The sequence below is a fragment of the Alligator mississippiensis genome, chromosome 6 (assembly GCF_030867095.1).
Source record: "Alligator mississippiensis isolate rAllMis1 chromosome 6, rAllMis1, whole genome shotgun sequence".
NCBI classification, from domain to species: domain Eukaryota; kingdom Metazoa; phylum Chordata; order Crocodylia; family Alligatoridae; genus Alligator; species Alligator mississippiensis.
In genome coordinates, this window is record NC_081829.1 from 48,842,842 (window position 1) to 48,859,616 (window position 16,775).

Genomic DNA, 16,775 nt, shown 5'->3' on the forward strand with positions numbered 1-16,775 from the left:
AGGAGGGGGGTGGAGGAGTAGTGGGCCCAGGCCTGTAGGGGAAGAAGCTCACTCCTTCCATCCCCCAGCTGCTGCCATGTCGGGCAGACCTGCTGCTCCCCCCCACCATTGTGGCAGGCCGGCTTCTCCCCGGCTTGGGTCCAGGCCTCCTCCCCTGCTCAGGCCCAGGCCCACTCCTGCTCCCACTGCCCCTCCTCCCCCTGCCAGCTCTGACTTTGCTCCTCCAGTTCCCCCACCACCGCCAGGTTGGCCCAGGCCTGCTGCTCCCCTTACCACAGCGGGCTGGCTTCTCCCCACCCTCAGGCCCAGTCCTCCACTGTATCAGGCCCAGGCCCACTCCCTCCCTCCCCCCACCTCTGCAGAATTTAGGGGGGGAATGGGCCAGGACCCCAAGCAGCAGGAGGTAAAAGGGTAGCAAACCTAGATGCAGGGGTGCATGGGGCTCCTTCCCCACATGCTTCCCCCACCGGTCATTCCTGACAGGCAATTGGCTAATATTTCATTGGAGCAATAATGGTTTTGGATACAAATTTTTAAATAGAACTTCCTAATGACCTCTTAATTCTTCCACAGGGATTTTTGCCCCAGATATCATGTATTAGTATATATGGAAATGCTACGTAGCCAGGTCCTTCAAACGGCACTTGTGCCTATAAATGTTGCAAATAGTAATATGGATGCAATTAGAGGCCATAATCTGAAATTTTGGCCTCTACATATGGCAGAGTCATTTTTAGCTTTTATTATTTACTCCTGCTAATAACTATCAATGCCTGACAGGATTAAGTGCAGCTACACAGGTGCATCATAGAATGTAATGTATTATTCCCGTTTGAGAAAAAATAGGTCAGTGCATGGATGAGTATTTGTGGCTCATATAAAAGAAAAGATAAATGTCATTGATGGGAGTTAAAATCTCATTTATTGTGAAATGCTAGTGTGCCCGTCTGGCTTCAAATGCCCGCTTAGTTCATACCGTAAGGGGGATACATTTGACTGCTTCATGAAACCCCTGAGGTGGTTGTCAGTTGCCTCGAGGACCACCCCCAAACTCGCCTGCCATGACTTTGAATGTTACACCAGTGGAGGGAGTAACCTCAAGAGGACCCTCAGGAGTGATCGCATCACCAGCCGGTTGTTTATGAGGCTCCACCTCCCCTACACCCCAAACCTAATGCCAACCTCCAACGGGGCGCCAAGTCTCAAGGCGACCGTTTCTCCAACGTGGATGTTCCTGAGCTTCGTTGCCTCTTCAAGGCTCTAGGCTATTGTCCCCTCACTTCCCATGAGAGGCATTGAATCAGCTTGGCCCCTGTGTCCTGAGTCCCCTTCTACTGGCAGGTTCTTCTCCTCAGGCCCTTTCGGGTGCCCTTGTACCAATGAATAAAAGAAAGAAGAGAAAAAGAAGAAGAAGAAGAAACCTGAAATTCTGGGGTCGTAGGAGTCGATCCTCTCAGCTCTTGTGCCTGTAAGGTTTTCCCTGATGTCGCTCCCCTGACATCTCCCTTCCTTCTGTGTCCCCAGGCTGTCTTCACAGCCCAATACCTGAGGGTAACTGGGCAGATGGGATTTTAAATCCTTGGGGTCAGTCGCAGTCTCTCTCCATGGGTTTCCGTCCCTGTCTTTCCACTGACTGGAGCTTCCAACACTTTGTTCGACTTTATTTTTTTTCTTGGTGCAGGGAGCACCTGCAGCCTCTGCTGCCACTCCCTGCCTGGGTTGGCTTTGATCAAGCCAGTGCAGCGTGCTACCAGCATGAGGAGCCTCCACTGCCTCTGTCCCTTTCCTTGCTTCTTCGCCAGTGCTTGCCTTTATTCCCACTGGCTGCTGATTCCCTCTGACGTCAGCCGCCAGCCTTAATTGAATAAAGGCGTAGCTTGTAAACTGCGCAGGCTGTCTCCTCCACCCCTCTGGCATTGTCTCCTACAGGTAAGTAACCATTTTTCTTTTTGTATTTGTCTTTGCTGGGTCCTGTGGGCGCAGTTCCCTGGGTGCCTAATCTAGTATGCTAGGCCACAACCCATGCGCTCCCACAGATCCATGGTGAGCCCCACGGCCTGGGTGACATGGATCCAGGGCCAGATCTGGCCTACAGACTAGAGAATGAGCACCCCAATCTAGAATATGTGCTGTGTCATACCCTCCCTGGTATCTACCATCATTAGTACAGAAATACATCCTTGACTGTTCTGTTATAATCCCTTTTTGAATCTGGCTGTTCTATCTTCCTCTGCAGCTTCCTGTGATAATGAATTGTAGCAGTGGAACTGGGAGTGACTTTTGAATACAGCTCAGGGACCCTGTTTTTGTATTCATTCTTGGCTGATGATGAGAGCCAGAGTCTAATATATCACTACCTGAATTACAAGGCATATTTATTTTATTTTACATTTGAGTATCTTTTCATTTTATGCTTATTTTCTAGAACTGAAAAGCATAGCTCCTGTGGTGAAGGTGGTATCAGAATGAATAAATTAATGAATATCTATATTTTTATCTTATCTTCCATTCCAAAATTGGCCATGTTACAGACATTCTGTCCTAATTCCAGGTGTAAGCACTGTCTTCATACTCCTTGTGATAACATTTTCTACATGAGTTCTTGTACACCTGAAGCTATTGACCAATGCACTTAATTGACTTATGAAGAAGGATCCAGATTCCAGTTTAACTTCATTACCTTTACATCTACTTTCTTAAGCTTTTAAAAGTGTTAGTTCACTTTATATTATTATTGAGCTCAGAATTTTTATAACTATAAAAAAATCTAATTCTCTTTGAAAATGTTAAAAATACAGAAGTAAAAATGTAATTAGATCAAGGTTTAATCAGCATATATGAAGGTTGGTATTTTTGTTATCTGTAGGAATGTGTATTTATAATCTACCAAGTCAGTAATATTAAGAGGCAAGGTTTCTGCCTCAATGTTGTAATGATGCTTGGTTGACCTATAAGTTTTTAGAATTTTTTACATAGGACTGAAACTGAAATGTAATGTTTGAGTCTGTGTATAACTGACTTACAGTGATTAGCCAAGTTATTTGCACATTCAGTTCCCAGTATGTCAATAACAACATGTATAACTAATATTCACTTAGAAATCCAGAGGTCTCTATATAAGAAAGTATTGAAAAACAGAGGTTTAAATGTCACATTCTCCACAGCTACTACATATTGTAGTTTATGATTAGTATCATGTAAAAAAAAGTCAGCTGTTTTCTATTTAAAACAATTTAAATTAAATTAGAGATGGTGAGAGATAAGCAGTTAAATGAGTGTTATATAAAACGCCACTGCGGGAGAAAATATTCTATTTAAAAATATTATTGCTTCTTCCTACTCATGATTGACCACAAGATGAACATGAGCCTTCAATGTGATGCTGCAGCTAGTAAAGTGGGCAAAATGCTGGCTTGCATCCATAGATGCTTCTCAAGCAAATCCTGGGACGTCATTCTCCCATTGTACTTGGCCTTGGTGAGGCTGCAGCTGGAGTACTGCATCCAGTTTTGGGCTCCACAATTCAAAAAGGATATGGAGAAGCTTGAGAGGGTGCAGAGAAGAGCCACGAGCATGATCAGAGGTCAGGAAAACAGACCTTATGATGAGAGGCTGAGAGTCATGGGACTCTTCAGCCTAGAAAAGCACAGGCTCAGGGGTGTTCTGGTGGCCACCTATAAGTTTATCAGAGGTGTTCACCAGGATCTGGGGGAACATCTGTTCACCAGAGTGCCCCAAGGGATGACAAGATCAAACAGTCACAAACTCTGCCAAGCCCATTCAGGCTGGACATAAGGAAGAACTTCTTTACTGTCCGAGCCCCCAAGGTTTGGAATAGACTGCCACTGGAGGTGGTTCAAGCACCCACTTTGAACACCTTCAAGACACTTTTGGATATTTATCTTGCTGGGATCCTATGATCCCTGCTGAATTCCTGCCCCTGAGCAGGCGGCTGGACTCGATGACTCGATGATCCTTCAGGGTCCCTTCCAGCCTGAATGTCTATGAATCTATGAATCTAGTATAAACAACATTTTAAAATATCCTCACTTGATGACATGAGTTGATGTTGGTTTCAAGACAAGTCAAAGCAGAATGATATAAATATGCCTTTCCACCAGAAACTGTTTCAAGCTCAACAAAAATTGGGAAATAACTATTTTTCTCAGAAAATAGCCTAGGTCTAGACAGGGAAACAGCCTATAAGGGAATTCTTCCTACACAAAAGCAGCTTCACATTCTTACCAAGCTTGCATCATCCAAGGTGCAACTGGTTTCGGTAGCTAATGAAGAGGAAGTTTATTAGATTTCCAATTATCCTCCTGGACAAGCTACAATCAAACAAAACTCTAACTCCCTTGTGTTGTTACTGTGGCCGTGCTAAGTACAGAGCTATCCACAACTATATACTTATTCAACATACATGATGGGTCATAAAATACAGCTGAAAATAACTCCAAATATCCAACTTCTAACCACTATATGTAGACTCTTGAGAATGAACATATGTATGAGCTTGTCTGTTTTCATTTGTTTACACCAGGCTGTAAAAGAGATCAGGTGCTTCATATAGCCATAAAACAATTACAGCTTTTGAATAAAAAAAAAAGTGGTAGATGTCCTTGACTTTTACAGTACAGGGTGCATCTACAGTGCAATTAATGTAAATGAATAACCTCTGTCATGATTTGTGCTGGTGTTTATTGCTCCTGTGAGCCTAGGACCTCAGCACGTTGAGCTGGGTCAGAGTAGCCCCAGCTGATAGAGTCTGGGGAGTCAGCCTGCCGGCCCATGGCTACTCCTACCTGGCTCAACCTGCTGGGGAGGAGCTGGTTGGGGCACAAGGGTGCTCTAGTGCAAAGCTAGCTGGCAAGCAGTTCCCATACTGAAGCATGCTTTTGCCCCAGCCAGCCTTATCAGCGTCTACATGTGCATTGTGATGCACTAAATAACGCCATTTCAGGATAGTACTTGTGTTTACAAGTACTAACCTATGGTAGAGTTAGTTAGTTTACTGCAACCTACTAGCGCCAGACATGTATATGCTGAGATTAATTAGGAAATTTAGCACTAAACATCACGTGTAGATGCACCCACAGTAGACAGTAGCACAACTGTCAAGAAATATGGATACCTTGACAATCTTCACAATCATGATTTATATTTTAAACTATTTTCTTTTATTAAAATGATGCATGTTGATCAGATATATATAGTTTTTATCTGCATGCTGGAAACACAATAACCCAGGGTAAGATAAATATATGTGAGACTTTTTTTAAAAAGTTACTTAGAAATTTTAGAGGAAATACTTTCACTTCTACATCCTTGAGTCATAAAATGCATGTTAATAACTCAATTTTAATGATAAAACCATGAAAAATAAAAGCTGCTAAAATAGTCTCTACTCAATTTTCTGATAAATTAAATTTGTTTTTCCATTTATGATTAAAATGACCTACAGTAAGATTTTTTTTGAACTAGGTGTTAATTAAAAATATGGAAATGGATTTAAAATACATTTCAGTTCACAGCAGAAGAATAATCACAACTGATTTGTTCTCACAACCATGCCTGTTTTGAGATGTTTTAAAAACACCAAAGTTACTAGTTGTTTTTCTGCATGATTGTTCCCAAGGCAGAATGTGATTCCAGTAAAAACAGTAATTGAATTTACAGTCCATAGGATAAATTGTTATTTGAACAGAAACTTACATATTCAGTGGCAAAGATTATGCATTTTATGTCTAATAATATAGGACAACCTTGTGTCTTTGTCACTTTATAATCTGAATATTTTTCTAGGCCAGCATATTAAAAAATGTCATACAGGACTTTTTAAATCAGTTGAGCAATTTGTACATTCTACTGGCTCATAATCAATATTTAGGTGTCTTTTTTTTCTTTTTAATGCCAACCTTTTAAACAAAGGCCAATTTTTCATGTATCAGCTGGAAATGAATTGACCTAGCTGATAATGGTGGCATTCATGCACCAAGAGGAATTTAGACAGAAGTTGTTTCTTAGTCATTTGATAGTTAAAGGCTCTACATAGTCCCCCATGTGTGTATGTGAATTCATTCATTGCATGTCTTCTCTTGCACAGAGAATTGTATAAGATGGATAGGATAAGAAGAGAAGTATGTACAAGAACTGTGGATGTTAGGCAAAGCCATAACATCTTCTGGAATGCATAGAATAGTGTGAGTTGGGGAAGTCTGTGTCCAATTGAGACCATAAATATACACTTCTCATAATCTAGAAATCCTCCTCCTACAGACTGGTTTAATTAGCAGAAAGGCAATTCCAAATGAACACTGTGAACTCCAGCCTTTGACTTCTAGTTAGTTCAAGTTTCTACTTTGGCTTTTTGCTTAATATGCTCTCTCTGAAGTGGGTACCACCCTCCTTGTATTTATGGACAAAGTCTGTCTATATTTATGTCTGACAAAGTATAGTTGTTCCAATGAATCAGGATTAATTAATCTGCAGCTTCTTGGATTGGTAGAATCAGAAATTAAGAGATCCTAAAATGGTTATGATTACTCGCAGTAGTATGAGTAGTACAGGAAAAGTCAGTAGGGCTGTGCAAAATGGGCCCTATTCAATTTGGATTTGGATTCAGCCTGAATCAGGGACAGTGATTCGATCTGTTGATTTGGATCACTGACCCTGATTCAATTTGGCCAAATCTGAATCTAAAGATTCAACGCTGATTCAGTGAATCAGCGATTTGGACACAGGCACAGCTTTAAAAGTTTTTTCTACATACCTTGAGGTAGCAGCATGGCTCATGATTGCTGCAGTGCTGGGGCTCATGGAGTGTCCCACAGGAGCACGGGGGGGCTCTCCAGCATGCTCAGCAGTGAACCCAGAAGTAGACTGGAAGTATTTCCAGTCCACTTCCAGGTCTGCCAGGGAGCGCACTGGGGGTCTCCCCCCCCAACTTGGTGATTGGGTGCTGGGGGACCCTGGATGTCCCCCTCAGACCCAGGAGGCACCAGGTGCTGAGCTGGGGAGGCACGGGGACCCCCCCCATACGCTCCCCAGTGGACCAGGAAGTGGACTGGAAATGCTTCTAGTCCACTTCTGAGTCTGCTGCTGAGTGCACTGGGGAGACCCCTGTGCTTCTGTGGGATGCTGCACCTGCCCCAGCATCACAGCGTTCAGAGCTCCTGCTACCTAGAGGTATGTAGAAAAAAATATTTAAAGCTGTATCTACATCCAAATCACTGAATCTGTCCAATACTACCCAGACCATGGAGGTCTTGGCCAGCAACCAAGAAGGAGGCCTCCACAATTCAGAGAAGAAACTCAAGCTTCCTTAGTGGAAGGCACCATCTGCAACCCGAGCCCTGTGCCACTGCATTGGTTATAGCTCATGAGCACAACTTGCTTTGTGGCCAGCAGTGACTCCAAGGACACAAGGGTGCAATGGAGTGTAAGGTAGAGAGGAAGGGGGGGTGAGAAGCCTATTACCCAGACTGCAGAGGTCTTGGCCAACAACCAAGAAGGAGGCCTCGATGATTCAGAGGAGAGGGATGGAGGGAGGCATCCTGCACCCCCTTCCCGGTTACTGAATATGTCCCAGCAGAGAGATGGCTGAGTCAAGGGGCCGGGGGGGGAGGGGGGGGGCATGGTTGCAAAGGGCCCCAGGCATACTCCCCTAGGTTCAGAAGAGAAACTCAAGCCTCATCAGCTTCCTTAGTGGAAGGAAGCCTCAGCTTCTGCCACTGCAGTGGTCTGGCTCCCCAGGAGGAGGGTGAGAAGCTTGCTTTGTGGCCAGCAATGACTGCAAAGTTAAAAGCGTGCAACAGAGAGGTGTAAGGCACAGGGCAAGTGCTGATGCTCACACCAAAGCCTGTAAAGAATCCTCAGCTTCTGCCACTGCAGTGGTTCTGGCTCCCAAGGAGAAGGGTGGGAAGCAGGCAGGTTTTCCCCGCCAAGCAAAAAGCTTTCCAGATTCCAAGGTTACAAGGGTACAACAGAGAGGTGCAAGGCAGAGGGCTAGTGGGGCGAAGAGGTCTTGGCCAGCAACCAAAAAGAAGGCCTCCACAATTCAGAGGAGAAACTCAAGCCTCAGCTGCCTTAGTTGAAGGCACCCCCTGTGATCTGAGCCCTCTGCCACTGCAGTGGTCATAGCTCCTAAGCACCGCTTGCTTTGTGGCCAGCAATGATTCCAAAGGTACAAGGGAAGAAAGCCTCCACAATTCAAGTATTACATAAAGGGGAAGCCTCACTAGTACTTGTGGCCAGCAACCAGGAGGAGGAAGTAATACAAGTTCAGGAACCAGGTTCAGGAACTAGGAGGTGGGCATTTTCTTCACACCGCCCCCCAATGGGGAAAGAGGCAGGGAGGTTGGGTGCATAATCACCTGCCATACACTCAGTATTTGCTTTCTCATCATAAGGAATCAAACTGTAATTCTTCCTTGAAGGTCAATTGCTGTTGTAGTCTTGCTGTTCTCGGGTGGATTCTTCTTGTTTTGCTTTTATCGTTCTGCATTCTTCACCCAGTCACCAGCTGACGTCCTTTTCCACAGACACTCTCACCCATTCTCTCACACATACAGCATACAAAGATTGACAACTTATGTCAAGCTACAGAGCAATACAAAATAGAATTTCTTAAGGCAATGCAAAACTCAAGAAAAAACATAAGTTTAAAAGCAATAGGCAAAAAGTCTACTTGTATAACACTACTACCTGGATCCTGGGAGGGAATTTGCTGGATGTGTTAGCCAGCATCCAAGAAGAAACCCTCCACATTTGTGGCCAGCAGCAATCCTCTAATTACAGTTCTATAATATGCTGATTAGCAAACAGGGCCACCAACCAGGATGAGGGTGAGAATAATATGAAATGCATCTACAGAATTTGTGCAACTCTTACCATACTCAAGCTGATGCTCGGGCCAAAGCCTGCAAAGAAAGCCTCCACAATTCAAGTATTACACAAAGAAGAAGACACAGCAGTACTTGTGACCAGCAACCAAGAGGAGGAAGTAAGACAAGTTCAGGTACCAGGAGGTGGGCATTTCCTTCACGCAACCACCATGGGGAAAGAGGCAGGGAGGGTGGGTGCATATTCACCTGCCTTACATTCAGTATCTGCTTTCCCATCCTAAGGAACTGAACTGTAATTATAAGTCTATATATAACAGAAGTATATATAACATAAGTCTATATCATACATTGGCTACATATATATGGTGGAGGCCCAGGATGTGTGTGATGTGTGCAGGGTGATAAGGCAGATCTACCTGCTTTGAAATGTTGTGATAAGGAATTGAACCACTACACTCATTATTGACCATTACTAAATCAAAATTAATATTACTCTTACTATACACTCTTATTAATACTATAAGTCTATATCAGGCAGGATGAAAGTCAACTATGATTATTATGCATAATAGTTCAGTTGTTGAAGAAATGAACCCTGAAGGAAGTGTTGTCATCTTCATTTTCTCTTTCTTTCTCCCTTTCACTTTCTGCCTCTTGTCACACCAACATGAATCGATCAGCCTGTGGCTAGCAGTGGAAGGGGATCTAAAAACCAGAGGGAGGGAAGATTAAAAGAGCCTAGGAATTTGTATTGGTGCCTCTTGTACACCTCAAGTGCACCCTTCACACCCCTAAAATTCCACCAGCCCTGTTTACAATAAATTTGAACTAAACAATGCATCCTGTCCCTGCCAACCAGAGCTGACTGACCCTATCAGGATGTAGAGCCAATGGCATACCAATGGCGGCGTGGCTGCCCTGGCATGGACACAAAGTGGGCACCATTGGCAGGTGTGAAGGGGGCACCAACACTCCATGCTGCTGGCCAGAGTCGTCCCAGAAGGGGTCTTGTCTGGGGCAGGCACACATGGCAGCAAAGGTGGCAGCATCCCATCCTTGTCCCCCAGGTCCCAGACATCTACGTTATGCCACTGGTGCAGGGCCTTGGGCAAATTAACCCCGCCACCATGCAGAGCGGAGTTGGCAAGTGTCTGTATGCGAGGCTGGCAATGGTGCTGAGGAGTCACCCTGTCCACTCGGCCTGTTTCTGTGGGGACCTCAAAGTGCTGTGCCCAGGGTAGTCACTTGTATTTATGCCCTGCGAGGGATGACCCTCAGGGCACAGACAAGTGACAGGTGTCATTTACCAAAGGTGGCGTGTAGCACATCACCATGTCCTCTTTTCATTTGCACTCAAAGCTTCATTGCACACCACTTGATCAGCCTGCAGTCTTCTTGAACCCTGAATTTGCATTGCTGTGCCCTCCAGGGGCCAGTGTTGTGACTGGGATGAGTGCTTCTCTGACCCCACTGTGCTGTCATCCGTCACCCACCTCAAACCTCCCTTAGCAATACAGCAAACATGCACCCTGACCTCTGCTCCCCCAATTTATAGTACTTGAGCGGGGCAACCTCCTCCCCCCCCCCCCCCAACCCTCATTTTGGTGTGGGAAAAAAACAAAAGAGTCTCGTGCCAAGCTGGAAAAGAGCATGAAAAGAAAGTGGGAAAGTCTGCAAAATCCCTGGCTTTGTGTACAAGCAAATCAGGTCTTAAACCCCACACCGCCCTGCCATCTGCAGCCTCGCTTTGGTGTTCCAAAGCAAAGGACACAGTGCCTGGCACCTGGCTGGAAAGGAGTGCAAAGAGAATCCTGTAAAACACATTTTCAAAGTTTCTGTCTAGGGGAAATGCAAGAACAGGTTGTGAAGAGTGAGCCAAAAATGAGCATGAAGGCTTGAGCCCCTGACTTTGCAAAGTGGCTGGTGGCTTGCAAAAAAGCAAGCCAGGCTGCTGGGGGGTGACACACCAGCCAGCCTTTGGAAAATGCCAGCACTTCTGTGTTGCGACCCACCCAGGCAGCACCCTGTTTGTCTTTGGAGCCCCCCTGTGTACCTGTGCAGGAGAAATTGCCAACCCCTCCCTCCCCTCCCAGTACCATGCAGGAAGAGCAGGAAAAATGAACAGAGGAAAATGAACCCAAACAATGAATGAAATCCACCTATGCAACCAAGCAGTATAAGGGTAGATATGGACACAGGAAGCCAGGAAACCATGAGGTTTTATTGTTTGCAACACAGTATTACAAACAGTTACTTATGTTTCTTTGCCTTCACCCCACCATAACCCTGAACTGCCCCCATCTCCCTGAAATGCAGTGGCACCCTCCTGGCCCAGCTGGCAGTCATATGGCCTTCCCATGACCCCACTGAGTTAGGGGGGAACATGCTCAGCTGTAATTCTCTGCTTGTCTTGCACAGAGGCAAGATGAGCAGACCAACTTTTCCCTTTTGGGTGTCGTACCTATTTATTTAGGTAGTTCTGCACACTCTGAAAGGCATCCTTGAAAGTGTCATCTGGCCTCTGTAATGCAGCATGGGACTCATCAACTATGTCTTTCAAATTCTGTATGGTGTCTTGCACTTGCTCAAGGATGGCATCCTCCTTAAGTAGAGACTCATGGAGTTCATCCCTCCAGGCATCTTTGCATTGTGCTCTGGCTAATGAGGACTCTGCCAAAACCTTGAGTGAGGTTTCGTGGGACCATCTCAGCTTACTGCAAAAATCTCTGCAGCACTCTGCTGAAGTGTGAGTGGGGCACCGTTCTCGGTGACTATAGGTTGTGGTGGCTGATAAAGAAAAAAGCAATGGTTGCCTTCCCCCGCAAGACAAGGAAAGTACACACTCCCCCCACCACCATTCAGTGAACAAAATGCCAGCAGGCATGGAAACAGACCCTGCAACACTGGGGCACCACCCATACTGCCCAAATTTATGAGTACTCGCTCCAGGAACACGTCCATGACTGCCATTTCCCGTGCTAGCTACAAACAATTAATGAAAGCAAATAACTAGCTATCAAACCCAGCCTGCACCACCACTGAAAGAACATGGCAACCCACCTACAGCAACACATGAATTTCTTCTCGTGCCCCTGGCCCCCCAAACCCAATGAGCATGAACCCGGGCATTGCCTGGCAGTGGCAAGAGGCACATTAGAAGAGACTTACCAGGTCCAGCATGTTCTTGGGTCTCAGTAACAGTAGAAGATGTATGAGATGCATGGGTTTCTTCCTGACCATCCACCTCCTCTGCTTCAACATCCGTGCTACTCCATGGAATGGAGGGGCTAAGTGGCACTAAGTGTAAGGTGACCAACAGTTCTTCCTGTCACTCATCAGGGAGCAGTTTCCGTACAGCTGAGACATGCTCATGGTTTCACCCTCAGGAGGGGCTCCTCCTCCTCCTCTTTCTCCTCCTTCTTCAGCCCAACCCCAGTGCTGAAAGTCTCCAAACCCGGGTTCTTTCCCACATCCTTGGAGAGAATGATGGACAGCTTGTCATAGAAGGGGGCAATTGTGCAACCTGCCTCAGAACAAGAGTGGCTCACATGTTTGGCTCTGCAAAATGCTGATTTCAGGGACTTGATCTTGCACCAGACCTAGGTCCAGTCATGATTGTGCCCTCGTGCCTGCATGCCTTTTGTGATCTTGACATAAACAGGCTTATTCCTCCTACTTTCCAGCCTGTCTGTGATCCTTTGCAATGAACAAATGTCGATGAAGTCCTCCAGTTCTTCTCAGGTCCAGTTGGGTCCATAGGTGTTGGGGGTATCAGCCTCCTGGGCCATCAGCTCCATACTGCTGGCCTTGGCTTTCTGAGACATGGCAAAGCAGTTCATGGTCAACAGCACAAGCAATTTGTGAAAGGGGGCTGGCAAATTTGCAGGGGGCAACTTTATACCTTTTTAGATATGTGGGGAGCCAGAGGAAAAGCAAGGGCAGCATTGGATCCCTGCTAAACCAGATGGGACAACTGACAACTGATGCCCAGGAAAAAGCCAACTTGCTAAATGGGTATCTTGCATTGGTCTTTCACCAGTCCCAAGGGATGCCCCTGCCCATTACAGGATGGGAAGGCCTGGGTGAGGGAGATTCTTTACCCTCCATCAATGCTGTCTTTGTGAAGGAACACCTTGAGAGGTTGGATACCTTCAAGTCAGTCGGCCCTGACAGTTTACACCCAGGGTACGCAAGGAGCTGGCAAGCATCATAGCTCAGCCCTTGGCACAGATCTTCAAGAACTCCTGGAGCTCTGGTGAAGTGCCCAAAGTTCGGAAAAAGACCAATATGGTGCCTATTTTCAAGAAAAGGAGAAAAGTGGATCCGGCAAACTACAGGTCCATCAGCCTGACCTCTATCCCAGGGAAGGTCTTAGAAAAGATTATCAAAGAAACCATTCTTAACAGACTGGCTGATGGCAACATTCTGAGGGATAGCCACCACGGGTTTGTTGTGGGTAGGTCTTGCTTGACCAATCTTATTTCCTTTATGACCAGGTGACCTATCACCTGGACAAGGGAGAGGAGATTGATGTCATAGATTCATAGATGTTAGGGTCGGAAGGGACCTCAATAGATCATCGAGTCCGACCCCCTGCATAGGCAGGAAAGAGTGTTGGGTCTAGATGACCCCAGCTAGATGCATGTCCAACCTCCTCTTGAAGACCCCCAGGGTAGGGGAGAGCACCACCTCCCTTGGGAGCCCATTCCAGACCTTGGCCACTCGAACTGTGAAGAAGTTCTTCCTAATGTCCAGTCTAATGTGTCCAGATGTCATATATCTTGACTTTAAAAAAGCCTTCGATCTGGTATCCTATGATTACCTCTTAGCAAAACTCGCCAACTGCGACCTCAGCTTCACCATGATCTGCTGGCTGTGGAATTGGCTCCATGGTCAGACGGTGGTGGTTCACAGAAGTCAATCATCGTGGTGCACTGTGGCCAGTGCAGTCCCTCAAGGCTGTGTCCCTGGGCTATATTATTCAACATCTTCATTAATGATGTGGACATTTGAGTCAAAATTGGACTGGCCAAGTTCACCGACAACACCAAACTTTAGGGTAAAGCATCCACACCTGAGGACAGGAGGGCAATCCAGGCTGACTGTGACAGGCTCAGGAAATGGGCAAATGAGAACCTGATGGTGTTTAACACTGAAAAATGCAAGGTTCTCCACCTTAGAAAGAAAAACCCATAGCCTGCTTATAGGCTTGGCAGTACTACACTGGCTACCACTATGAGGGACTTGGGGGTCATGATTGACCACAAGATCAACATGAACCATCAATGTGATGCTGCAGCTAGTAAAGTGAGCAAAACACTGGCTTGCATCCATAGATGCTTCTCAAGCAAATCTCAGGACGTCATTCTCCACTTGTACTTGGCCTTGGTGAGGCTGCAGCTGGAGCACTGTGTCCAGTTTTGGGCCCCACAATTCAAAAAGGATGTAGAGAAGCTTGAGAGAATCCAGAGGAGAGCCACATGCATGATCAGAGATCAGGAAAACAGACCTTATGATGAGAGGCTGAGGCCTATGGGACTCTTCAGCCTGGAAAAGCACAGGCTCAGGGGTGATCTGATGGCTGCCGATAAGTTTGTAAGAGGTACTCACCAGGAACTGGGGGAACGTCTGTTCACCAGAGTGCCCCAAGGGATGACAAGGTCGAACAGTCACAATCTCCTCCATGACCATTTCAGGCTGGACATAAGGAAGAACTTCTTTACTGTCCGAGCCCCCAAGGTCTGGAATAGACTACCACCAGAGGTGGTTCAAGCACCTCCATTGAATGCCTTCAAGAGACATTTGGATGTTTATTTTGCTGGGATCCTATGACCCCTGCTGACTTCCTGCCCATGGGGCAGGGGCTGGACTTGATGATCTTCCAAGGTCCCTTCCAGCCCTAATGTCTATGGAATCTATGAAATCTATGAAATACTCAGGGTGTGCTTGCATGAGTGTCTGGGAAAATTCCAAGGATTGTGAAGTAATTATCTGTAAGTGTCAAAACACCCAAAGGTAATGAAGCACCCAGTTAAGAACAAAAAAGACTTTGTGACAAAGTAAATAAGGCCATTGTACATTGGGATGGCTGCTCAATGGCCCGGAATGTTGCAAAAATTGATACCTACCTGCCTGCTTGTGCAAAATAATTTTATTACAGAAGCACAGCCTGTTTTCCCTAAAGTGGCAAAAATTTTTAATAGCCAGGAGAGGAGTACGCAAAACATTTTTTATTTTCAAGCTTGATTACATCAGAACACCAGTGTCTGCAAAGCTCAGGATGAAAGGATGTGCAAAAGCCCCAGTGCCCCAAGGTGCTGGGGTGAAGTGTTGAAAAAGCAGCTACACCAAGTTCCAGAGAGGCCACTGCTGATGGAGAGGGGCAAAATGGAAAAAGAGGATGAAATATGTGACATGATGGAGGACATGGAGCAGGATGAGGACATGAAGGACATAGAACAGGAGGAGGAGGAGGAGGTGGCAGTACTGCTTCTGCAAATGCTATTTACCTGGGGATTACTGAGAAGGATAGGAACTGTGCTACAGTGTTCAGTGGCAAGTTGTGTTCCTGCTTTAACAGCATTAAGGACAATAATAATAATAAGATACAGGTACCCAGAGGACTTGGAACACACAGAGGAAAGCGAAGAAGTGGAATTTGACTGGGCTCTGTTGAGAAACCTGAGGAGAACCAGAATCCGCGTAGTGTGGGCCCATGACAGCAGCTCAGGCTAGTAGGAACGAATCGTGATGACCACTTGAAATGACCAACAGTGGCTGGGGATGTTCAGAATGAAAAGAGAGATGTTCTATCATATCCTTTCGATCCTGGGGCCACACATCACGAGGCAGGACACTAACATGCCTCAGGCCATCCCACCAGACAAGAGGGTTGCAATTGCCATCATGAAACTGGCCAGCCCACCCAGCCTCCGCTATATTGCCAACCAGTTTGGCCTGGTTACCTGCATGGTCAGGCTGGCATGCCAGCTGCTTAAGGAGATCACTGCAAACAAAGCTGTCTGGCGAATCCACAGCAAGTCATAGATGGCTTTAGTAAGAAGGCATTCCCAAAGTGTGTGGGGGCTTTATATGGCACTTACATCCCAGTGCTATGCCCTGCAGGGAGGGGGAGGACTTTCACAAACAGGAAAGGATATGCCTCCATGATCCTGCAAGCCATGGCAGACCACTGGGGCTGGTTCATGGACATTTATATTGGGTGAGCCGGCAGCACGCATGATGCGTGCATGTTCAGAAACTCCCCTCTGCCTGCCCTCATGGAGAAACGAGACTACGCACCCGGCATGGAGGAGTCAGTGATCCACAGTGTCATCATTCCCCCAGTTATATTAGTGGACGCTGCCTACCCCCTAAAGCCCTGGCTCACAAAGCCTCATGGAGGGAGTGTCACTGACCCACAGAAGCTGGTTTTTAAATACCACCTCAGCAGTTGCAGGATGGCCGTGGAATGTGCGTTTGGTCAACTGAAAGGACAATGGATGGTACTTATGTGTTAGCTCGAGATGGAGCAAGACAATATAACAGCCTTTATTGTAGCAGCCTGCATGCTGCACAATATCTGTGAGATCCATAGAAAGGTTTTCAAGGACCCATGGGAAGAAGAAGTGCAACAGGCAGTGGCAAGACAACAGAGATGTAGGGCAGCAGCAGCAGCACAGGGACCGAGGAGATATCCTCAAGGAGAGGCTGGTTGGATGGCCCTTGTGCATGATTGTCTGGCAGGATATATTGCTGACAGCAACACCTAGTGCTTTGTTCTAAAATAAATTAATTTTTTACACTTTAAATCTGTGTTTGTTTAGAGGGGTGTGTGGTGTTGTGGATGGGGGTGGAAGGGAGGATAGTTAGGGGAAGGGGGAGGAAATCTGGACTGGGCTAGGGTTTTGCTCCTTCCAGACTGTGAGC

The 16,775-nt window shown here is 46.2% G+C and overlaps 1 protein-coding gene across 6 annotated transcripts in view; it reads left to right on the plus strand.

Moving 5' to 3' along the window:
* CABCOCO1 (ciliary associated calcium binding coiled-coil 1) overlaps positions 1 to 16,775 on the plus strand; it is a 127,229-nt gene that overhangs the window by 86,513 nt on the left and 23,941 nt on the right. The gene's annotated exons all lie outside the window — the stretch shown is intronic.